Source organism: Ovis canadensis, chromosome 1 (assembly GCF_042477335.2).
Source record: "Ovis canadensis isolate MfBH-ARS-UI-01 breed Bighorn chromosome 1, ARS-UI_OviCan_v2, whole genome shotgun sequence".
NCBI lineage: Eukaryota > Metazoa > Chordata > Mammalia > Artiodactyla > Bovidae > Ovis > Ovis canadensis.
Genome location: NC_091245.1, coordinates 279,493,515 through 279,519,845, shown reverse-complemented (window position 1 = coordinate 279,519,845; position 26,331 = coordinate 279,493,515). Strand labels below are relative to the sequence as shown.

Sequence of the window (26,331 nt, the reverse complement as noted above, 5' to 3'; positions counted from 1 at the left end):
GAACATTTAGCACTGATCTCCTTTAGGATGGACTGGTTGGATCTTCTTGCAGTCCAAGGGACTCTCCAGAGTCTTCTCAGACACCACAGTTCAAAAGCATCAATTCTACAGTGCTCAGCTTTCTTTATAGTCCAACTCTCACATCCATACATGACCACTGGAAAAACCATAGCCTTGACTAGATGGACCTTTGTTGGTAAAGTAATGTCTCTGCTACTGATACACTGGGTTGTCTTCATCAGGAATCAGTAGTGATCAAGCTACTTTTGTTTGGATGGCTCTGGGATTTATCATGAAATAAACACTAACTAAGATCAAATGGGTGAGTTTTGGACTAATGAGATGGAAAGAGAAATGCCACCAGGAGAGATAGAAAGTGCATTGGAATCCATCGGTGGCAACTCCAAGTGGATAAGACATGGGGTAGCATCATGGCAGCCCTGGAAAACCCAGGCAGGCCATCTGAGCATGTCTGGTGCCGTCTGCAGTTCCTGACCTGCGTGATCCCAAATGGCCCCAGTTCTGCTTTTAGTTATTAATGTCACTATATAGAAATAGGTTGAATATGAGTGGGGAGGCTTCTGGATCTTCTGGCTACCCAAAATATCCAGGAATCTTCTGAGTAGTAAACACTTCTTTCTCAGAAATAAAAAAGGGGGGGGGGTTGGGAAGAATTGAGGGTCCCTGGGCCTTATGCTCTGCCCCTGCCCTTCCCAAGAGGGAGCCGCCTGACTGTTCCCCCTGCCGTCCAAAACCTAGGCCCCCCTGCACCTCCCTTCACTCCTCCAGGAGGCTCCATTTGAGAACAGAGACCGTGATGAAGATAGAGCCGACCACCCATCACATTCCCTTTGAGCTCCCATTTTCCCCAGGACTTACTGTACTTACTACATTTATTTGCTACATTTTCCTAGTGATTTTTAAGTTTTGTACCATATATTCAGTCATATTTGTTTTTGAATTTTCAGTCCTTGTAAGCCTTAAGACAATCCAGACTCAAAAACCATAGCCCCTCTCTTTAGAACAGTTTTTATAATGCAACTTTTGAAAATATATCAAAACTGGATCATTAAGAGCAGAACCTTTCTAAGGATTACAGGCATGACTGGTACTAGAGAATTATAAAACAGAAGAGTTTAGTGGTGCACACTCTAGTATAGAGTGTGTGAGTGATAATGAGGGTTTTGAGGTGAGATGAAGGAATTCAGAAGCATGAGAAGAATGTTCTGGGCCCAGAAATGTGCATTGTCTTGCTTATCTGGTTCTTTCCTGTGTTACTGCAAGCTGGTGGAGGTGGGAAATTGTACTATTTTTTTTCCTTTATTCTGAGTGTACTTCAGTGTCTCGCGCGTTGCGGACCCTCAAAAAACATTGGTTGGAGGAATAAACCACGAGTGCTGGGGACACAAGGCTGCGATGAGACGTCGGCACATCAGCAGAGCCTGCGGACGCGGTCAGAGAGGAGAAGGCGGGCGGAGAAGCTCCACGCGGGGTCCAGGCTTCTCAGGCTCTGTCTCCTGACGTTCCTCCTTTGACTCCTTTACAAACAAAAGCTAAGTCGAAGCATGCTGTGCTCAGGATGGTCATTTCAGTCCTGACTGGGCTGGGATTTCTGCGAAAGACCAGAAAGGAGAGGATTGTATCAGCACAGAGCTCTCCTCTCCCCTGACGACAGCAGATTCCTTTCTCTTCATTCCGTGGTCCAGGAGGCACCCACGTGGGGTCACTGAGGACCCCGTAAGGGATGCACGACCTCAGCCTGAGCCAAGATTGACAGAGAGGAAATCTGCGTCGGGACAAGAGCCCGGGGGGCTCACGCGTGCGCCAAGTGCCCACAGGCCTTCAGAATCTAGTGATGTGTCGGGCGTGACATGTGGCCTCATGGTGAAGTCACAGCAGGTTGCGGTTGTAAGCCTGGCTGACCAGGAAGAGGAGGGTCCGGTCCACTAAAATCCGGAAGACAAGATGAGGAACTGGTTTGAAGCGGGAGGGAGAGAGAGGCAGGGCGATGTCACTCGGCCTCAGAAAAGAGGAACTGTGTTGCCCACGCTTGGTGTGGGTCTGATCCTAACAATCAGGTGTAACTCACCTCCAATATCAGGAATCCACACATGTAGCAAGAAACTGCAAGAGAGGAAAAAACAAAACATTCAGGCTGGAAATGAGTAAAAGGAAATTACTTCGTATTTAGAGATGTTTGAACTTCTGTAAGCCCAGAGAGGCAGGAACTGCAGTAGAGTTTCCTTGCCATAAGGTCCCTGGGCTGGATGCTGCCCACTGGCCAATTCAACACGTCTTTCATTCCTGCTCTTGGCGCATTTAATACCTTGAAAAGCAATCCTCTTAATATCACCTAAAATCCATTTTGATTATCCACACTGTGTAAACTGTGTGTAAAAAGCCTCTTAACACAATTGTTTTCAAATAACACTGTCAATGTATTTTTCCTCGTTTTTGTAATCATTATTACTCACTGTTGCTTATAATAACCCCATAGGAGCCTAGACCTGAAATCTGTTTTGTTATGAGTTTTTAAAAACCTTACCCTTCATTGTATGCCACTGTGATTTTTTTTTTTTTTTGGTATGATTATGTCAGGTTCTTCTTGAGAAATAACACAAGCGTTCATTTTTCTTAAGAAAACAGTCTGGAGTCATTTACATTAACTTTGCCAAAATATGCATATGATGGGGGCTGTTTGCTAGTGGGGGTGAGGAGGAGAGCAGCAAACGCTGCTTGGGATAAGGCAGCTTTACAGTCAGATCTCCCAGTGAAGTGAGAGTCGCTCAATCGTGTCCAACTCTTTGTGACCCCATGAACTCTACAGCCCACGGAATTCTCCAAGCCCGAACACTGGAGTGGGCAGCCTTGCCCTTCTCCAGGGGATCTTCCCAACCCAGGGATCGAACCCAGGCCTCCCATGTTGCAGGTGGATTCTTTACCAGCTGATCCTCCAGGGAATCCCAAGGGGAAGGGACAAACCCCACATAAAATAAAAAACTAAAAATTAAAAAAAAAAATAAAATAAGTGCTTGAACACAGGCCACCAGAGCTCCAGTTAAGAGGAGTCTGGTTTTGCATTCTGACTCCCCATCCTGTGCTAACCGTCTCCCAGGAGGGACCCCCCAGACACCCCCCCCCCCCACAGGCAGCAGCTCTGCCCTCACCAGCCCTGTGCCAGGCCCCTGGGGAACTGGGGGCCACACTGCCGTCTAAGGAGCTTCAGGGGTCAGGCTGGAAAGGGGTACCCCGAGGGGCAAAGGAAAGTGTGCGTCTGCAGAGATGAGGACTGAGAACGAGGGTCTTGGAGGGGAGATGAGCCGGAAAGCAAGCTGGGAGGGTGCTCAGCGGTCTTTGCTTTGGCTCAAACTGACTCAAACTCATTCTCTTTTGGCTTATTTAAAAACACCTGTGTTGGTGTATAGCTGTTTTACAATGCTGGCTTAGTTCCTGCTGCATAGCAAAACGAATCAGTCATATGCACACTCATGTCCCCTCTGTGGTGGGCTTCCTTCCCATCTAGGTCACCACAGAGCAGCTAGTAGAGTTCCCTGCACTACGCAGCAGGTTCTCATGAGTTACCTATTTCAGGCAGTAGTTTACATTTAAAAGTTTAAACATAGCAGTAGTTTATGTTTAAACATAGCAGTTTATGTATTTACGTCAGCCCCAGTCTCCCAATTCACCCCACCCGCTTTTCCCCTTGGACAACAATAAAGGCACCAGCGACTGAATTGTAGGGGTCCCAAAGGAAGAATAGACAGAGAATGGGCCTGAGAAAATATCTGAAGAGATTATACTCAAAAACTTCCTTAACATGGGAAAGGAAATAGTCTCTTTCTGAAAACTGACTGCTTTCCCGTATAACCATATAAGCCATACAACTTTCCATTTCTAAGAACACTTTGAATCCAGCACGGTTTTTCACCTCTTAGTGAATATTCACATTCAAGATCTTTCTTCTCAAGTCAGCAGAGGACCGGTCCCCAGACTCTGCGCCTGGCTGACGCCACTGACCCCTTGCCATGGCCTCCCCCCGTGCTGCGTGGCTGCGGCCACGTGGCGGGCAGCAGAGGCCGTTCCCAGGCGCCCTCGGCCCCGTGGGCGCAGCCACGCACACCCCGAGTCACAGGCAGCCCAAACCCGACTGTCCAGGCTGCGTCGTCCATAGTCACAGCCATCATTACTGCTGTTCTCAACAATAACTCTGAACAAAGCGAGAACCTCGCTAACGATGATTGTAAGAAGACTGAGAATTCTAAGCTAAAATAACCGCATAATTTCAGGTTTTAATCCTAACAGGCTGGAAATTAAATATGGGCCTCAAAGGCAGGGAAATGTATACAGAACGGTGGAGAGACCATTGTTTCTCCCTCATGTGGGAAATCCAGTTGAGAGCAGATTCAGGATCACGGTTGTGTCTAGAATTTGGTTACAATGAACTTTTTCGTTATTTTATTAGAAGCAGTTTTCATAAGATTCAAGATACTGAAATGTTGAAAAAACTCCTGCAGTTCCTTTCATGGTGCGGAAAATAGTAGGTATGTTAAAATCATCGAAGGATGATGAATGTTTAGCATGGGGCACACTTTTAAAATTCACGTTTCTTCTCATGTGCTTAAAAAGTGACCTGTGCTTTGTATGTGCTCTTCCTTAAATGACTAAGAAACAAGTATGTGAGTAAATAACCACATGCATTTAATAGGGTAAATAATATTAATTGAGGTTGAAAGAATAATTCTAGCTACCCTTCCATTTACCAATATGTGACACTGTATAACACCGACTTGATGGACGTGAGTCTGAGTGAACTCCGGGAGCTGGTGATGGACAAGGAGGCCTGCCGTGCTGCGATTCATGGGGTCGCAAAGAGCTGGACACGACTGAGCGACTGAACGGGACTGACACCATATAAAACACAAACTGGACGATGCCAGAAAACAACCTTATAAAGGTCAGAATAGATACGTTTTTAAAAAGCTAAATTACTTTTAAGGGCATATTAAATTCCTAAGGTTTTCCCCTTCTCCTCCTCTGGCAGAGATGTTGAAACAGACTAAACGGAAAAATGAAAAAGGCAGGGAGTGAGGAGAGCGCTGACACAGGGCGGAATGAAGACGTCAGTTACCTACGCAAACACATGGCACGCAGATGGTCTGGCAGCATCATTTTCTCCTCTCCTGTGAAACATCCTATTCTTCAGAATGTGTCCTTACGCTTCCTTAACCCCACTCCTCTCCCCGTCCATGTGTGCGGGAGGCATAACTGGCCTTCCTGCCTGTAAGTCTTTAACATTTACTCCTGAACAGATAAGGGTCTTTTAAGAAATAGGTTACAATGTAAAATTCAGAACCGCACTTGCCAAGAGGTTCTGACTGCGTGAGCTTGGGGATGGGCACAGACATGGTTTTCTAACAGGCACATGTGGAGGCCTGTGAGTTGGGCGGGCCAGGAGCTCCAGCTTGGAGAAACACCCTGACCCAGAACTGAGGCGAAGCGGGCCAGCACTTCATGGAGATCAGCTTCAGTGGGTGGCAGGGACTGAACCCAACAACTCAAAATACGCCACCTGTGGATCTTCCTGGTGAAACGTTTAGTTGAAGCCTCGGCATGACCACTGACCCTCTCTTCGTGGAAAGTACACAGGTTCAGCAGCACGAGGGCTACACACAGCAGGAGAGAGAAACGAACAAACAGTGAGGGCGGGTGGATTTGAGAGCATCCATTTTTTAAAAATTATTTTTCAAAGTCTACAGTTGAAAAATCCTCAACTGGTTCTCACCAGTAATTTTCTATAAAGTTTTATGAGCTGGAATCATCCTATTGAGTATCCAGTGAAGATATCTGGGAAGAGTTATTTAATGCCAAAGAAAAGCTTTCCTCAGACCATGTAAGGCCTTCCTCTCAGAGACAGGAAACCGCTTTCTCTTGCAGAGAAGAGTGTGGTTCAGAGGGTTCATGGTTGGCCTTAATTCAAAACTCATACTAAATTGGGCAAAATGCGGTCCCCGTGGAAGGGAAGGAAATTAATATTACAGTAGATAGAGCTGGCTGTCTTTCTGAAATTGTTTGATGGGTGCGCACTCATAACTACTCTTTAAAGATCCTTTAATGAGGCATTTCCCGAGAAATTTTGATGAGAATCTGTGGTGGACAGATTGGTAGTATTTACGCACTTCTGAGGGACCACAAAGCTAGGTCTGTGTGAATGGGTTACTTCCTACTAAATAAATGACTCTTCTCTCACTTGTGTCATGACACTTAGACTCCGCTTTTTTCCCCCTGCCCTCCCAGAGAAGTCTCTGTCTCTCCCATCATTTGTTGTTGTTGTGGTGAAGTTATTTTTCTTGACGAGTGCCACCTACTCGCTGCGAATCTGAAGGTCTTTTCCACCACGGCTGTGAGCGCGCAAAGGGAAGCTCCCTATCGCAAGATCAGCCACTCAGACGACAGCGTGATCAGAAGTGACATCACCGTGGTTTCATTAGTGATATTGGAGAACAGGCTATTTTCAGTCATGCTTTTCACATCCCAAGACGATACCTCTCCTTCCCTTCCTCCCCCTCCTTCTCCGCACCTCTCACGCGAAATCATGGATCCCTTCTCAGGGTCTCTTTTCTCCTCTGGCCCCTGCCTGGTGTGAGGGCTCACATCTCCTCATTCTGCCTGTGGGGAGCAGAGCAGAAACAAAACAAAGCAGAGTACATCACCACGACTGACCTGATAACTTTCTTTTCCCAGAATAAGATCTGAAGAGAACTCAAGAAAACCACAGATACTAGAACTGATGAAGTCTACTTCCTGTGAATTTGTGCGGCATGTACGCCAGCTCTCACCCCCTTTGCTATTCTTATGCTTCATTCTCATAGTCTCAGGATTTCTGCAGTTGCCTGTGGCCCCTGCTCACCACAAAGCCATGATTATTTGACGTGATCGCCTTGGCCCAGTTCTTGTCTGAGAGCCACAGAGATCTGTGTCCTGGATCACCTTTTCATCCCACTCACAGTGGTAATGAAATAGGTTGGTTTGAAACAGATGTGATCAGGAGGAAAACGCATCTTTGCTTGAACAAGGCTAACTCGGCTTTTCTTCTGCAGGGACGGCGCTGCATGTGCATGAGTGTTGGGGTGCACGGGAGACCGTGGGGTGAAAGCGTGAGAAAAGGAAGAGCTTGGTGCCCTCATATTACAGGACAGGGCTTTGGACAATGACCACGGAATCTCAGTGCTGGGCTTTCTTCTGCCTCCTGGGTTTGTTTAGGTATTCCACAGTTCAGTTCAGTACAGGCGCTCAGTCCTGTCCGACTCTTTGCGACTCCATGAACTGCAGCACACCAGGCCTCCCTGTCCATCACCAACCCCCGGAGTTCACCCAAACCCATGCCCACTGAGTCGGTGATGCCACCCAACAATCTCATCCTCTGTCATCTCCTTCTCATCCTGCCTTCAATCTTTCCCAGCAGCAGGGTCTTTTCCAATGAGTCAGCTCTTCGCATCAGGTGGCCAAAGTGTTGGAGTTTCAGCTTCAACATCAGTCCTTCAGTGAACACCCAGGACTGATCTCCTTTAGGATGGACTGGTTGGATCTCCTTGCGGTCCAAGGGACTCTCAAGAGTCTTCTCCAACACCACAGTTCAAAAGCATCAATTCTTCAGTGCTCATCTTTCTTTATAGTCCAACTCTTATATCCATACATGACTACTGGAAAACTCCACAGTAGATCAAATGAAATCAGAAATAATGTCCTCAATCCTCTAATCACAAGCAAGTCATTTAGCCTCTCTTAGCTTCAATTGCCTTAAACTCAAGAGTTTCTCAACCCCATCTCTATTGAATTTTGAGGACAGATAATCCCTTGTCCTGGGGGACTTCCCTGTACCCTGAGAGTGTTGACCAGCATCTCTGGCCTCTGAGCACTCACTTCTGGTAGCACCCTTCTCCCCCACACTTGTGATGGTCTCCAGACTTTGCCAGATATCCCCTAGGGAAAGGAGCTAAGGCACATTCACTCTCAATTGAGAACCACTGGTCTAAAATAAAGTGATTAAAACTTAGGATAACCTTGGGTTCTATGAGTGTAACATTTCGTGATTCGAGAACCATAGCACATGTGCTGAGGCTAAAGGCCTCTCTTTTCAGTTCTTAACTTAGACCAGTAAGGATAGGGAGGAAAGCTGGAGCTCCTGAAAGAGTCAGTGCTGAGAGAGGTGGATATTATTAACCTAATGAAGACTTAGCCCTAAATCAATGCAGGAGAGCCAGGTCCGATCCCTGGGTTGGGAAGATCCCCTGGAGGAGGGGACAGCCACCCACTCCAGTATTCTTGCCTGGAGAACCCCATGGACAGAGAAGCTGGCTGGCTACAGTCCTTGGGGTCGCAAAGAGTCGGTCATGACTGGAGCTACTGAGCTACTGTATGCGCGCACTTGTTGAAAGCCTACCTTACGTAATAACAACAGAAGTTGGCATTCACTGAACATTTACTGTGCTAAATGCTTTATGGAGATAGCTCAGTTAATAGGTGAAGGTCAAACAAAACTGTAATTATTAGCTCCAGGCTACAGAGAAGGGGAACTAAGGTTTAGGGACAGTGAACAGCTTGCCCAAGATCTCACTGCTAGTCATCGGGGAACAAAAGCTCAGAGCCAGAACTGTCTATTTAGGGTCAGTGCCTTTGGCCATTACTCCATATCGTTTCACAGAGCAGTACTCCAGGCACTGTTCATGCCTCTGACACTAACAGATTTCTTGCTTGTCTCATGATATCTATGAGGTAGGTCCGATTGTTAGCCTCACGTTTTTATATGTAGGGACATCAGAGCAGAAAGAGTTCATGTAACTTGTCCAAGGTCACACAACTAGTAGGTGACAAAGCTGAGATGTCCCCTCAATCCATGATTTAAGCCCCTACTCTCTGCTGCCTTTCAACATAGAGCCTGCAGTACTAGACCTTGGGACCCCATGAGCCCATAAACTGAGTATGCTTTTGGCGTCGGTCAGGCTTTGATGAGGCTTTTTAAATGGTGGGAGATGTTATTAGTCTCTTTTCCATAAAGGAGTTGGTTCTGTGGAATAAGAACACTGAAATTATCACTGTTATAATAAAAGAGATTCTCTACGCATCGTTGCATGGAAAGAGAGTTTAGACTGTGTGTCTGCCTCTCAGTCAAGGGGTGAGACATTTGAAACGCTCTCACTGGGAGTGTTACCGAAGTCTGCAAAAGCCATCCGGTTACTCTCTCATCATACCTTAGTGAGGACTCACTATGCTAGAAGCCATGCCAAGTGCTGAGGACACAGCCACGTAAGGCACGGTGCCTGCAAAGCTCCAGCGCTGGGGGAAAGAGAAGTCTACCATAATAGGGCATTTAGAGAGGGACAGAGGAATCAGAGAAGATCACAGATTTTTTTTAACTTGGGAAAAGCCTAGCCAGGACAAAAAGAAGGACAACTTTGAGTGATTGTAGAGAATTATCAGACATCCCAGTTGGAGAAATGAGAATGAGGTGTGAGCAAGGCAGAAATTTCAGAGAAAGAGACATTATCAATTATGGCTGGAGACAGGGGTCCGCAGAGGATGAGAGAAGGCTGGGAAAGAACAGATTAGAGTAAGGTAGAATCTTGGAATTTCACTCTAAGATATCTGGACTCTTTTGAAGGTAAAATGGATTCGTCAAAGAGTTTCAAGGAAAGGAGTGTCAGAGTCAGATTTGCGTCTTCATCTGTGGAACTGACAAGTGGAGCTGGCATTTGCCTAAGCGTCACTCAGACGTTGGCAGTCAGAGTTTTCTTCCTGGGGTGTCTCATTTTGTCAGACAAACATGATGACCTAATACACAGTAAAGTACTAATTTGACCCAAATTATTCTGTCACTGCTTTACCTTGGGGCTAAATAAACCATCCTACAGGAGTCCTCCTGGGGTAAATTTCCTTAAACCATCAGGTCCAAGGAATGCAGTTATGGCTTCACCTTCTTTTCCCATAAAAGATGTCTCCTGGGTTTAACTTGTCCAAAAAATCCTGGTGTTGGTAAAAGTAAAAGCAGGCAGTGCCAAGAGCATTCCTGTTTTACGCCTACAAGGCAGTATTGTAGCCAGACTCTCAGCGCATTAACAAACACGCCTTTTTAAAAATATTTCTTTCTATATGATTAAAACACACACACACACACAGAAAAGTGACGGTAATCACTGAACTTGCTGTGATCTCACGGTCATGGACAGAGCCTGGGCTTGACCGCCTCTTTTCCTCTTGGGCTACCCGCTGGACCAGAGGAGATTCCACCCAGTGGAGGTGGGCCTCAGGACCATGGACCGAAGGGACACCCACACAAGTGAATGAAGCCAGTCTTTAAAAGTCATCAGGTGAGAAGCACCTCCACACAGTCTTCCTCTGGCTCACCTGCCCACGTTGCGATGACCACCGGGTAGGAAGGAGCAGGCACAGGGATGCCCACTTAATTCTTACACTCCCCACGACTGTGTGAGCAGTCAGTGAAAAGCTATATAGTATCCAAGAATTTCTGATGTATGCAGACTTAATCCAACCTCTTTCATTATAACTCATTGGATCTGCTGACTGTCAGCTGCGAGAACTCTCCCAAATTCTCCCCCAGAGAGTAATTCATGGTAGAGTTAGTTCACTGCACCACCCATAACTGTAACTTACTTCATCTCGGTGAGGCTGTTTCTTCCTTTATAACATCAGTCATGGAAAGAGGAGCCCTGTGATTGTGTGGCTGAAAGTGGGCCGTGGCGGTGCAGTCCCGCTGGATACTCTTCTCCGCCGGGTTACAGACTTGTCTCCTGATGGTCTTGCTCGTGTGTCTGTGGACGGTGAGTGAGCTGGTCTCCCCCCCACATCTATGTCTTGTCTCTTCCTCCCTATGTCCTCTAGAATTCTCCTGAGTTCTCTGACCTAACACACTTGGTGTCTAAGTATACTAAGATTAAGTATACTAAGTATATTAAGTATACTAAGATACTAAGTATACTAAGTATACTATCTTTCATCATTTTCTAATCAACAAAATCTGATGCCCTGCACCAAGAAAGAGAAACGTGTTGGGAAAGCACAACCTTCTCCCGGCTGCCATACCATAGAGGTCAGCAGGCAGAATTTCTCACCTGTACCATCAGTTCACTGAAACCATTCTTCCCATATTCCTCAGGGCCCTCAGCCAAGAGTGTTCTTTGCCTAGGAAACCAGGCAAAAAGTTTTATTTCCTGCTAGGATAATGCCTCTCCATGGCTGGGAAATGCACTTCCTTTCTGTGTTTTGGATATGTTTATATCAATAGGACATTTGGGTCGTCAACAGTCATCATTTCTAGTGAAACCACCCAAAACGTAGTGCAACCTATTAATGTTTAAACTGAGCTCTATCAGCAACCTGATGAGTGATTTTTGAACAAAGTACTCATGTCAGCTTTCTGGATCTGGCTTTTCTCACTTGAGAAATGAAAGAGTTAGGCTAGAAAATGAGGTTTAGGACAATGAGTCATGATCTCAGCCATTCATAATTCTCTACTAGCTTTAACATTTTGGGGTCATTGGGTTTCTTTCAGAATCTAGCAAAAACTATGGAAAAATTACACTGCTTAAGAAACTATGGAAACAGTTCAGGGGATTCATAGAAACTTTCTGCTCCCCTCACTGCAATCTCTCTTCCTGCTCAAGAAAAACCTTTCTCTGTAGCTCTGTAAGAAGGGAAAATTCTTCAACATGCCCAGGATGGATACACGGTGGGTACTCAGAAATGCCCCTTGATTGAGGGAATGAATGGAATCTATCCCCTGGTCTTGACAATTTCTTCTCTGTCTTCACCAATGCAGTCTTATGGCACCGTCATTGCCCCCCAACATAAATCATTTATTAAACATCTGCTTGCATTTATTGTTAGACTATCTGCAAACTGAGTGATATTTTGAGTTCTAGGGACTGTTCCTTACTGTAGAGGCTGGGTCAAGACTGCACAGAAGTGAGACTGAGATAGAAACCCGTTGGTCCCTCCAGGGGTGAGTGATCGCCAGGGCGTCTCCAGCTGCCGGGGGTGACAGTCATTCATTCCTGAAATTCTATATTTATTCCGAGAGGATGATGTTTCAGAGAGAGGAAGGCAGTTCTTACTCAAGGATACCTAAGCAGATCCCCTCAAGAACCCCAAAGAAGTTCTTACTGAAGTTTCATACAGATTTCCAGAAGCCTATAATGATATCTAACTCATTCAAATAAATTAGTCCTTTCCAGAAGACAATGCTATCTTCTTATTTTTATTACATTGACTGCCATATAATCTAAATTGATTCCAGTATCATTTGAAAGAAAACATGTGTCAATCTCCTGAAATATGCAGTACAAGTGATAAAGAATCAGAGATTTTGCCCATGGATTAAGAATCAGCCATCACTGTAGCATTAAATGGTATTTATGACCCAGTTTATTACTAAGAAGTTTGGGTGAGAGGATTTCGATTTTTTTAGCCGTGTCCACAATACCGGCCAAATGCCACCTTGATATCTTATTATCAGAGCTTGGCTTTTGACTCATCTCAGAGAAACCTGGCATAATCTGTGTGTTATACAAGCACCCTCCAAACTCAGGCTGCCCTAGTTATGGGTGGGAAGCTAATCCAAAGCATCTGTCCTGGACCTGCTGCTCAAAATCCCTACAGGAGGATACAGGAGAAATAGAGGCTCTTCCTTTTGTGCTTTAATTATTCGAACTAGGTCCTTAAACATTCAGAAACAAATTTGTCTTTTCTGATTGATTCTAAACACATGTTGAAATAAATAAGCCCTGTTGCTCTTCTCCAGCACCCACACAAATGCAGGCAGTCTAGGCAATCAATGTGTGTTCCAGATCCACCAAATTGTCATTGCGGCTGGTGAGTCACTTCAGTCGTGTCCGACTCTGTGTGACCGCATAGACAGCAGCCCCCCAGGCTCCCCCGTCCCTGGGATTCTCCAGGCAAGAGTACTGGAGTGGGTTTCCATTTCCTTCTCCAGTGCATGAAAGTGAAAAGTGAAAGTGAAGTCGCTCAGTCACGTCCGACTCTTAGCGACCCCCCGTGGACTGCAGCCTACCAGGCTCCTCTGTCCGTGGGCTTTCCCAGGCAAGAGTACTGGAGTAGGGTGCCATTGCCTTCTCCGAAATTATCATTATTCAGAAGTTGTTGGTAGTGACTGATTAGTACCCTGGTGTCTCCAGTGGACACACCTCCTAGTATTCACGCCCAGGTATGTTCACTCTCCTTACACATGACGCTATGGTTGAACATGTGAGTTGCGTTAACTAATAGGACCTCGGCAAGCTTGATGTGAGCAGAAGGTTGACAAGTGCTTAAACACCGAGTCTTGTCTTCTTGGAATGTCCCATCTTGGAAGCCCACGGCCTTGGAAGCTGCCATGGCCTGGCTCACTGCTGACTGATGGGAGGCCGTGCAGAAAGATGCCCTGGCAGAGGACAGCCTGTCCTGGAGTCTCATCCACCAGCAGATCTCCCAGCTGCTGCTGCTGCTGCTGCTAAGTCGCTTCAGTCGTGTCCGCCTCTGTGCGACCCCATAGACGGCAGCCCACCAGGCTCCTCAGTCCCCGGGATTCTCCAGGCAAGAACACTGGAGTGGGCTGCCATTTCCTTCTCCAGTGCACGAAAGCGAAGAGTGAAAATGAGGTCGCAGCCTAATAAGCAACCTTAGCTGTGCCACGTGGTAGAAAATTGTTCAGCTGAGCCCAGCCAAACCACAAAATCATGAATAATAATAAAAACGCTGTTTTCAACCTCAAGGCAAATACAGAAAGAATGGAAACATTAGTTATATACTCTTAACCCTCCCCATTTTAGTTCATGGGCTTCCCTTGTAGCTCAATTGGTAGAGAATCTGCCTGCAATGCAGGAAACCCGGATTCAATCCCTGGGTCAGGAAGATCCCCTGAAGAAGGAAATGGCAACCCACTCCAGTGTTCTTGCCTGGAGAATCCCACGGACCAAGGGATCACAAGCATCAGATAGGACTCAGCAACTAAACCACCACATTCTAGTTAATACAGAATACATGGATCTCATGTGTATATAAAAATATATAGCAATCAATATATGTGTAAACATGGGAAATGAATGGTGGTTCTTGCCATTTATTAACATTAAGTTCAAACTTGAATGTCCATAGTAGGGAAAAAAATTGTCAAAAGTAGATTGTGTTTGAAATAAATAAAAGCTTTGAATCAGATTTGCAAAAGTTTAAAGAATTAAGAGATGAATGTTTATTAATGGGTCTGCTCAAGCCTAAAGATAGTAAGTGTACAAATACATTTTAAAATTGAAGTTACTTTTAAAGAATAACACAATTACTTTGAAAACTTGTATTTCCTGTTACAGGATTATAGGCCTAAAGTTTTTCTTTGTTTTCTACTAAAAAATGAGTTTTATATTTTTTCTACTTTTATTAAGACTCAAATATAAGCTAACCAATTAATATTTTTTTCTAGTTTTGCTTCATTAAAAATAATTTCTACTTATTCAGTGATTGCTAAATGTCAGGTATTCCATTCACATTTTTCCATGGATTACCTGATCGCACATTTACAAGGGAGTTAGACCGTTCTTTCTCTGTTTTGAGGCAAAAACTAAGGATCAGAAGGAAATTTTCCAAAGTTCACAAAGTATATATATGGCAAAGTCACTTCCAAGTGGTTGCCTTGGAGGTTTCTGTTCCTGTAATTCCCTAATCCAGGGATCAGAGAGTTTTTTTCTTTAAAAGACTAGAGATGAGTAAATGTTTCTAGCTTTGCAGGCCTTGCAGTCCCTGTGGCAATCAGCCACTCAAGACTGCCATCATAGCAGGAAAGCAGTCAAAAGTAATGTAAATAGGGTGTGTTCCAATAAAACTTTATATATAAAATATGTACACAATGGAATATCACTCAGATATAAAGATGAACCCATTTGAGTCCGTTTTAATGAGGTAGATGAAACTGGAGCCTATTATACAGAGTGAAGTAAGTCAGAAACACAAATACTGTATATTAATGCATATATACGGAATTTAGAAAGACAGTAATTATGGTCCTATACACAAAAGAGACAGCAAAAGAGACACAGATGTAAAGAACAGACTTTTGGACTCTGGGGGAGAAGGTGAGGGTGGGATGATTTGGGAGAATAACATTGAAACATGTATTTTACCATATGTGAAATAGATGAGCACTGCAAGTTCCATGCATGACGCAGGGCACTCAGAGCCAGTCCTCTGGGAAAACCCAGAGGGGCTGGTCGGGAGGGAGCAGGGAGGCAGGGTCAGGACAGAGAGACACATGTACACTCATGGCTGATTCATGTTGATGTGTGGCAAGAACCATCATGGTATTGTAAACTAATTATCCTCCAATTAAAATAAAGAAATCAATTTTTTATCATCACAGCTCTGTTTATAATAGCCAGGACAAGGAAGCAACCTAGATGTCCATCAGCAGACGAATGGATAAGAAAGCTGTGGTACATATACACAATGGTGTATTACTCAGCCATTAAAAAGAATACATCTGAATCAGTTCTAATGAGGTGGATGAAACTGGAGCCTATTATACAGAGTGAAGTAAGCCAGAAAGAAAAACACCAGTACAGTATACTAATGCATATATATGGAATTTAGAAAGATAGTAATGATAACCCTGTATGCAAGACAGTGAAAGAGACACAGATGTATAGAACAGTCTTTTGGACTCTGTGGGAGAGGGCAAGGGTGGGATGATTTGGGAGAATGGCATTGAAACATGTATAATATCACATGGGAAACGAATCGCCAGTCCAGGTTCGATGCAGGATACAGGATGCTTGGGGCTGCTGCACGGGGATGACCCAGAGGGATGGTACGGGGAGGGAGGTGGGAGGGGGATTAAGGATGGGGAACACATGTACACCTGTCACGGATTCATGTTGATGTATGGCAAAACCAATACAATATTGTAAAGTAATTAGCCTCCAATTAAAATAATTAAATTTATATTTAAGAAAATAAATAAATTCAAAAAATAAACGACAGCAGTAGCTGCATTTAGCTTGCAGCTATGGCTTGACAACAGCACGCTTTGCCCCCACCCCAGCACCCCTGAACGATAATCAAACTTGGGTTCAAATCAGAACCTGGATGACGTTTTTAAACAGATTACGGGGACCCTCTCATAGTTTGGGGCTGGATGGGTGGAGGCTGGGCCCAGGAATATGCACTTGTGTCAGCTTTTCAGGTGACACTGATGCTGCGGGAACAAGGGTCCCCACGGAGAACTGCTGCTCTGAATACAGGACCTCAGCAGCTGACTGGATGAGATCACCATTCTAAACACTGGAGTCTGTCTTGCTCCAAGTTTAGTGGACTCAAGCGTCCTGGCATGGTCAAACTATTGTCTTTATCTCCTCCTCCTCTTTGTTTTATTCTGGGTGGCTGAGGAGGTTGTGTGGGTCAAGAGTTGGAGGAGAATTGACCAGGAGCATCATAGGGAACGTTGGACGTCGATGGGAAGCACCTGTCTCTCCTGACCACACCCTCCCCGTGCACCTCCTCCTTCTCCAGGTCTTAGACATCAAATACTTGTGGCAAGTTTTCATCTTGTCTTGTACAAGACTCACACATATGCATACCTAAGCCCTATTTTGTGTGTGATATTTAAGGTGAACTTTGAAGGTTATGGACTTAGGATACGTAATGTTCCAGAACAAACCTAGCTTTCTGCAGAGGCAACAGTTCAGTTCAGTTCAGTCACTCAGTCGTGTCCGACTCTTTGCGACTCCATGAACTGCAGCACACCAGGCCTCCCTGTCCATCACCAACTCCCGGAGTTCACCCAAACCCACGTCCTATGAGTCAGTGATGCCATCCAACCATCTCATCCTCTGTCATCCGCTTCTCCTCCTGCCTTCAATCTTTCCCAGCATCAGGGTCTTTTCAAATGAGTCAGCTCTTTGCATCAGGTGGCCAAAGGATTGGAGTTTCAGCTTCAGCATCAGTCCTTCCAATGAACACCCAGGACTGATCTGCTTTAGGATGGACTGGTTGTATCTCCTTGCAGTCCAAGGGATTCTCAAGGGTCTTCTCCAACACCACAGTTCAAAAGCATCAATTCTTCGGTGCTCAGCTTTCTTTATGGTCCAACTCTCATGTCCATACAGAGTTGCAGAGGCAACAAAGTGTAGTAAATCTCGGTTTAGGCGTGACCCAAGAGAAAGAGACAGTGCTCATGAACCTGAATGCATCTGTGGAGGGAAAATAACATTTACCACACACTCTCACAGAGCCAGGTGGGGAGTCAATAGTTATCATTTCTTTACTCTTCACAGTAACCCTAGAGTTTAGAAGGCTATATCTCGGGGTAGTTAAAAGCAAGGATTCCTGAGTCATAACAGCCATGAGTGAATTCCAGGCCATCGTGTCTACGACCCTGTGCATGATTCTGCCTCCTCCTTGCTTTATCTATAAAACAGGCTTTGATTGCACCTTCCTTAAAGGGTTATGTGAAAACTCAGTGAGTTAATACGTGGATAGAGCCTGGCCACATGGTAGATACTTTTAAAAACGCTGCATACCATCATCATCATTATTATTATTAGTCTGGTATTCAAAGTTTAGGCAGAAGTAAGCATTACTGTAAAAAGATGCGGCTTCTAGCTTAACAGAGAGTGGACAAGTCTGTTAACAGAGCTGCCTGAGAATTTTTTAGAAAAATTCCATAAACATAGAAGAATTTCTGGGTCAGAAAAATGAGGAGCCCCCAAATTTCACATATATTTTAAAATCGTTCACAATAGATTTTTCCTTTGTGTGATTGGTCCTCTAAGTTACTCTCCCACTCACAGGTGATCACTGTTCCTAAGAGACGCTCCATGAAAACAGTGCATATTTACAGAAGTAACATATGTGGAGGGCCTTACAATTCACTGTACATTTTTCATGCATTCCCACACTCGATCCTCACAACACTCAAATGGTGCATATTATTAAATACATTTTATAATTGAGGAGACTGCATGTGAGAGAGAGGAAGCAGTTCATTCGAAGCTGTATGATAGATGTAGCAATCACTGAAGCAAAATTTGAACCTGGCTATGGCTGCCTAAGGGAGCAGAGGGACCGGGCTGAGCAAAAGAGCATCCAGTCCCTTTGACCAGGACCACAGGCTGAGGAACATATACCAAGAGACGCCTGTCTCCAGAAGCACAGCGAACGGTGCCGGCACGCAGGCTCCCCAAAGAAAGGGCTTCCGTGAGAACGGACAGGAGAGAAGAGCTGGGGGAAACCATGTCTGTGTTAGACAAAGAGAGGGCCACAGCAGACCGCGCAGAAGCAAGACGGCCTTGGGTGTAAGCCGTGGCCTTGGAAGCAAGGGACTATTCCTGCGGCAAAATTCAAACTTAGCATGACTCCCTCCCAAAACACACGTGATCCCGGAAAAAATGTGAAAGAGAGAAAATCCTGACAGAAAAAATAATAATAATAAAAAGTGATTTATTAAAAAACTGAATAGAAACGTTGTTGGAATAATTTACTATTTATCAGTAATAATAAATGGGGAAATCTCACTCTTCCCTCATCACGGATCCTCCCAGACTCCAGCTACTTAGCTAAGTAGGGCAGAGGGGAAGCAGCACCCGAGGTAGCTGGGAAAATATTAAGGGAAAAAAAATTTGTGAAAATAATTTTACAAGCCCTTCTGTTTTCCAACAAGGGGCATATCTGTCCCCGGAGCCTTGCAGCTGTGCCTCGCACCGAGCAAGCTATTAGGTTTACGGCTCCCAGAAAATAGCTTCGCACAGCTCTGATTGCACGGGGCCCTCTGGGGTCTGCTGCAGGTTTGGCTTAGTTTCATGGTGATTTTATATTTCCTGTTCGAGTCTTTATTAGTTTCATATAGATACATAAGCACCAGGGGTCAAGGGGGAGGCAGAGATGCAAGACGGCAGAATGGAAGTGCCACACGACCGACAGGAACGAAAGGAAACAAGCGCGCGTGCGTTCCTGCCTGTGCGCTGGTCCCGTCTGACTCTGCGACCCCGTGACTGGGGCCCCCCGAGCTCCTCTGTCCAGGGAACACTGGAGCAGGCTGCCATTTCCTTACGCAGAGGATCATCCCCACCCAGGGATCCCACGTGCGTCTCTTGCATCGGCCGGCAGGTTCTTTACCAGCTGAGCCACCAGGGAAGCCCTAAGGAAATAAAGTGAAAGCCACTCAGTCGTGTCCGACTCTTTGGGACGCCATAGACTGTACACTCCACGGGGTTCTCCAAGCCAGAACACTGGAGTGGGCAGCCTTTCCCTTCTCCAGGGGATCTTCCCAACCCAGGGATCGAACCCAGGTCTCCCGCATTGCAGGCGGATTCTTTACCAGCTGAGCCACAGGGAAGCCCTAAGGAAACAAGACGGTGCTCCAGCTGTGGAGGGTTGGGACCAGAGGGTTGGCACCCAGGCCCAGATAGTCCAAGCAGAGAGAACCCACTGCTTCTCCAAATTCGTCCTCCCCGCCCCTTCTTCTGCTTTTGAGGACTGTCTTGCCAAAGGTCTTTCCCTGGTGTAGATGTCGGCTGCTGCTGCTGCTGCTAAGTCGCTTCAGTCGTGTCTGAGCCTGTGCAACCCCATAGACGACAGCCCACCAGGCTCCCCCATCCCTAGGATTCTCCAGGGAAGAACACTGGAGTGGGTTGCCATTTCCTTCTCCAATGCATGAAAGTGAAAAGTGAAAGTGAAGTCACTCAGTCGTGTCCGACTCTTCACGATCCCATGGACTGCAGCCCACCAGGCTCCTCCATCCATGGGATTTTCCAGGCGAGAGTACTGGAGTGGGTGCCATCGCCTTCTCCCGTAGATGTCGGGGACAGAGAAAAGAACACACAGAGACCAAGGTCATCCTCAATCTGTTTCAGCCGATGGTCAAGAGTAGGGGCTCAGGGACCAGACTGTGAGTCCAGGGCCTTCCACTTTCTACCCAGAGAATCTGGGACACAGTGTCCTCATCCCCTCACCTGTGATGTGGAAACGACAGTCGAACTTGACCCGTGTGTGTGTGTGTGTGTGTGTGCATAAACTCTCACTTAATGATACATGAGAAGCAAAGGAAAAATTATAAGAGATTTTTGAGTATACACATAAATAATATATGTATATATATTTAGAAAAGTGCTAGACACACAGTAAGCATGATAAATATAATAAAACACTTAGGGCAGTGTCTGCCATGCAGAGTCTCAGTAAATGCTGTCTCGCAGTATCATGGTTATTACTAGCATTGCTCTAATGAAACGCTGATTCCCACAGCTGGTTTGCTGTGGGTCAGTTTCCCTCGGTGCTGTCACACGTGTCCCGGGTCTATTGCCCTTGGGTCACGGATGAACCATACAGATAAGCACGGAGAATGAAGGCCAGTGGCTGTACATTTATTCAAGGTAAACGACTCCATGCTTTTGAAAGGGAGGACTTCTTGTCTAAGGCCGTGTTCCTCACGCACTCACGTTCATGACAATGACTGGGGATCTTGGGACAGTGCAGCCTCTGACTTAGTTGGTGTTCGGGGACCAGCCTTTGCATTATTGCTGGCCTTGAGACCATACTTTGAATCAGAAAGGAATCTAGAGATGAACACTCATCTGGGAGGCAGACAACCCGGGCACATGCTACGTCTACAGTTGCGTCAACCGCTGTTCTATAAAATTCACTCATTTCCTTCCCTGGTGGTCTCACCAAATGAGCCCTGGATACTTGCAAAAACCAGAGGAAGTGCATCCGGGATTGGAAAGGTGACAGGGGCAAAATCTCCTGCTGCAGCAGATTTATCACCCGACGGTGCAGACTGGCGTGCTGACACACAGATGAACACCACCCCAGACTGTGGGGAGGAGCCCGTGTCCTGAGGAAGACAGCCCATCCCCTCAGCCTGAAGAAATCAGGCCCGTGGGCTCACTTCACCTTGCTTTCTCAACTTGTCCTTCTGCAAAATGGAACTAATGTTCTTGCCACCTGGTTTTTAAGATAGTAAGGGCATACTGAGTGCACTCAGGTAAAAGGGCTTTTGCAAACCTCTATGTAATGTTTGTTAATATTGGCAATAACATGAATGCTCTAGTTACGAATAGGTAACTCATTTGGAGTGACTCTGCTTCTTATTCTGCATAATTTGAACCTCAAACTGTCACTTAACGACAGAAATAAATTGGCTCTCTTCAGGGGCTTCCCAGTAGTTTAGAATCCACTTCACAATGCAGGATTACCTTGAATAATGCTTCACAATATAGCATGAAAAAGGCTGGGATGGATGAAGCACAAGCTGGAATCAAGATTGCCGGGAGAAATGACAATAATCTCAGATATGTAGATGACACCACCCTTATGGCAGAAAGTGAAGAAGAACTAATGAACCTCTTGATGAAAGTGAAAGAGGAGAGTGAAAAAGTTGGCTTAAAGCTCAACATTCAGAAAAGAAAGATCATGGCACCCGGTCCAATCACTTCATGGCAAATAGATGGGGAAACAGCAGAAACAGTGGCTGACTTTATTTTTGGGGGGCTCCAAAATCACTGTGGATGGTGATTGCAGCCATGAAATTAAAAGACGCTTACTCCTTGGAAGGAAAGTTATGACCAACTTAGACAGCATATTAAAAAGCAGAGACATTACTTTGCCAACAAAGGTCCGTCTAGTCAAGGTTGTGCTCTTTTCAGTGGTCATGTATGGATGTGAGAGTTGGACTATAAAGAAAGCTGAGCGCTGACTAATTGATGCTTTTGAAGTGTGGTGTTGGAGAAGACTCTTGAGAGTCCCTTGGACTGCAAGGAGAGCCAACCAGTCCATCCTAAAGGAGATCAGTCCTGGGTGTTCATTGGTAGGACTTATTTTGAAGCTGAAACTCCAATACTTTGGGCACCTCATGCAAAGAACTGACTCATCTGAGAAAACCCTGCTGCTGGGAAAGATTGGATATAGGAGAAGGGGATGACAGAGGATGAGATGGCTGGATGGCATCAGCGACTCAATGGACATGAATTTGGGTGGACTCTGGGAGTTGGTGATGGACAGGGAGGCCTGGCGTGCTGCAGTTCATGAGGTCACAATGAGTTGGACACGACTGCGCAACTAAACTGAATTCGCAATGCAGGGGACACTGGTTGATCCCTGTTCTTGGAAGATGCCACATGCCGCTGGAAAACTAAGCCCACGGGCCACAGCTACTGAGCCTGCGCACTGGAGCCCAGACGCCACGGCTACTGATCCTGCGCACTGGAGCCCAGACGCCACAGCTACTGAGCATGGGCAATGGAGCCCAGACGCCACGGCTGCTGAAGCCCAGGGACCCCAAAGCCCGTGCTCGGCAACCAGAGAAGCGCCGCAATGAGGAGGCCACGCTCCACAACCAGAGAAAGCCTGCAGGCAGCAAGGAAGACCTAGCACAGCCAAAGTCAAATAAACAAGTCAGTATCAAAATAAATGGCTCTCCTGCCTGGCTTCGCCACTATACAACAAATGCTGGCTTTGAGACGGGGACGAGGACTACCTGCGGCTCCACTTTCAGCGGACACCAACCCCAGAGGGTGGCACTGTCCCCAGAGGGTGGCACTGTCCCCAGTGCAACGTCCCGGGTTATCAGTTAGAAGGGGTGGAGGGGTCAGGGAGCAGAATATATTCAGAGACTAGCAAGCATCTGAAACAACCACTGCTCTTTCCCATTCTTCTCATGACAGCCGCAGAGAGGAATCCCACACATCACGTTGTCCGCTTACAGCTGAACCGGTCACCAATTTTAGAAGGTTTCCTCCTCTGCTCTCAGCGGAATGATCCAGAGCTCCCTGCAGGGTTGGCTGAGGCTCCTGGTCCGGGTTCTGTCTCTGCACAGTCTTAACTGCCTCCCCTTGTGTCTCATGCTTTTTGATCTCAGGGCAACCCTAACAAGGAGCTCACTTGCTAATTTCCATCTTGGAAGAAGCTGGGACCTCGTTCACTGCACCGGCCTTTTACAGTGGCCCCTCCTGACAAACCATGCTGCTCTAAATTCCCGGAGCAGGCCACACACTTCCACCTCCGTGGTCTTTCGGGCACATTCTTTGTGCACAACATGAATCAGCTCTTGCGCTGTTCTGTGTTTAGCGCTCAGTGATGTCTGACTTTGTGACTCTGTGGACAGTAGCCCACCAGGCTCCTCTGTCCATGGCATTCTCCAGGCAAGGATGCTGCAGTGGGTTGCCATGCCCTCCTTCAGGAGAATCAACTCCTAGCACATGGCAAATATGCAATAAGTTGTCATTGTTGTTGACCGAATAGATGTCCTTGTGTCCAGAAAAATGCCTCCTTAGCCTTTTTCCTCCGACCTTCCTTTCCTGAGTAGGAACTCATCCTCATCTTTTCAGATAACTCAGCCTAAATGTCATCTCCTCCACCTAGCATTTTGATCATCCTTGCCCCGTTTCCTCTCTTGGAATTATCACTCCCTTTACTCAGTAAGACATCTTTGTTGTATGACAGTGGTTTACTTCCCTACCTCCCCTCACCTCACACAGACCTACATTTTTCAACACTTGAAGTGATGACTGCATTTTTTTTTACCTCTGTGTACCTATCAAATAGGAAATGCTCATTAAGTATGTGAAAATTAAACAGTGATTTCCTAACCTTAGAATCACCTGGAGGAAACTTAGCAATAGACTCTCATGCTTGGCCTTGAACCCAAGCTCTGAGGTTAGGGGCCATATCTGCAGTCCACCATGTGGGACCCACTGACTGGGACCTCACCTTGACCACTGAATATTTCTACTGAGAAAAGATTCATTTAGGTATAGCTTCACTTTCTCAACTTTAGTTTTACCATCTATTTTTATCCAAGGCTAAGCTCTTGGTCAGGAACATACCAACCGATGATGTCTTTGCTCCTGTGGGGAAAACATACCATGCTTTACAAAGAGCCAGTTGGAGAATGAGCACAAGAGTTCCAGGGACAGGTTTCTTGGGTTGACTACTGGCCCAACCTTTCTCTGGCTGCACAACCTCAGCACCCTCCCCGTGCCTCAGTGTCCTCACCTGCAAAGTGGGGACAGCAATAACCTTTACCTCATACAGTTGCTGTAAGGGTCAAATGAGTGAATACATAAGCAATGCTTATAATTGAGCTCAACATACAGGAAAATCTTAATGCAAGTCATTTCTATTACTATTGTTGTTGTTGTTGTTCATTCAGTCATGTCTGACCCTTTGCAACCCATGGACTATACTTCTCCAGGCTCCTCCACACCCCATCCTTCACTGTCTCATGGCATTTGTTCAAATTCATGTCCGTTGAGTTGGTGATGCTCTTTAGCCATCACACCCCCTTCTCCTTTTGCCTTCGATCATTCCCAGCATCAGGGTCTTTTCCAATGAGTCTGCTCTTCACATCAGGTGGCTAGAGTATTGGAGTTTCAGCTTCAGCATCAGTCCTTCCAATGAATGATCAGGGTTGATTTTCTTTACTATCAATTTCTATTACTAATATGATTCAGTTCAGTTCAGTTCAGTCGTTCAGTCGTGTCTGGCTCTTCGTGACCCCATGGACCACAGCATGCCAGGCCTCCCTGTCCATCACCAACTCCTGGAGTCCACCCAAACTCATGTCCATTGAGTCAGTCATGCCATATAGCCATCTCATACTCTGTTGTCCCCTTCTCCTCTTGCCCTCAATCTTTCCCAGCATCCCAGTCTTTTCAAATGAGTCAGTTCTTCCATCAGGTAGCCAAAGTACTGGAGTTTCAGCTTCAACATCAGTCCTTCCAAAGAACAGCCAGGATTGATCTCCTTTAGGATGGACTGGTTGTATCTCCTTGCAGTCCAAGGGACTCTCAACAGTCTTCTCCAACACCACAGTTCAAAAGCATCAATTCGTCAGCCCTCAGCTTTCTTTATAGTCCAACTCTCACATCCATACATGACCACTGGAAAAACCATAGCCTTGACTAGACAGACCTTTGTTGGCAAACTAATGTCTCTGCTTTTCAATATGCTGTCTAGGTTGGTCATAATTTTCCTTCCAAGGAGTAAGCATCTTTTAATTTCATGGCTGCAGTGACCATGTGCACTGATTTTGGAGCCCCCCCAAATAAAGTCAGCTACTTATTCCACTTTTCCCCATCTATTTGCCATGAAGTGATGGGACCACATGCCATGATCTTAGTTTTCTGAATGTTGAGTTTAAGCCAACTTTTTCACTCTCCTCTTTCACTCTCATCAAGAGGCTCTTTAGTTCTTCTTCACTTTCTGCCAAAAGGGTGGTGTCATCTGCATATCTGAGGTTATTGATATTTCTCCCAGCAATCTTGACTCCAGCTTGTGCTTCATCTAGCCCAGTGTTTCTCATGATGTACTCTGCATATAAGTTAAATAAGCAGGGTGACAATATACAGCCTTGGCGTACTCCTTTTCCTATTTGGAACCAGTCAGTTTTTGATTATAGGTTTAGGAAATTACCTTTAAGAAACATATATAGTTATAAGGGAATCATTACCTGTTAACATTTTAAAAACTAGGCAAGGGAATGAATAACAAAATTCACAGTTTGAGAGTTTAATTCATTCTTTTCCCATTGTTGGCTGCTGGTTCCCAATGCCAAAAGATTTTTCTGCCATTTTGTTGTCCTGAGAAGCCTTTCTGACCTTTACATTTCAATATTCAACAAGAGACTGGGTGAAGGATTTTTTTTTCTTTTGTATCTCAGAGGTTTGTAGCTGTGCTTTCCTTCAGGTATAGTATTTCAACTGAGAATGGCCTGTTTTCTGAAAGCTAGCCTTCCGTACAGACAGTAGTATATCAATTTGTCACCAGCTTAGAGATCCTGGCAGAAAGCTGTGAAAATTACGTACCTGTAATTTGGTTTTCTCATTACGGGGACCTTGACTGTCTGGGTGCTGTTGAGTAAGGTCACTGACACTCAGCAGCGAGCAGCTGGACCGGAGGGTTTGGTGCCAAAATGCAGCAGCCCCTCCTCCCTCCTCCCCCACGGTCCCCTCTGGCAGGAAATTACACCCAAACCACAGAAAACAGTGCAAATGCTTGCATCCAAAGAGTTATAATTAAGTTGATCAGCTTAAATAAAAAGGCTGTGACCCATTTTTTTTTCACTTTGTGTAAATAAGTCAGGTGAAATAATCCATTTTACTTGTCCCCAAAGTGTTCATCCACCTGAAGGCAAGAGGAAGCTTAGATTTCACAGGATTAATTTAGGGTAACCTTGAAGAAAGGTTTGCACATAAAAACTCTCAGTAGTATTGCTATGAAAATCTGTGAACCTTTTTTTTTTTTCTCTCATTGAAAAAAAAGAATTACTTCTCAGAGTCC

General features: G+C 45.6%; 1 long non-coding RNA gene across 1 annotated transcript; it reads right to left on the bottom strand.

The window, feature by feature from the left end:
- Positions 1 to 1,552: 1,552 nt before the first annotated feature.
- Positions 1,553 to 6,634, bottom strand: LOC138431840 (uncharacterized). Its single transcript, XR_011253859.1, has 3 exons — positions 6,578 to 6,634; positions 2,090 to 2,124; positions 1,553 to 1,612 (listed from the first exon to the last, which is right to left on the bottom strand). It is a non-coding gene; the product is annotated as an uncharacterized lncRNA (long non-coding RNA).
- Between the last annotated feature and the right edge of the window lie 19,697 nt (positions 6,635 to 26,331).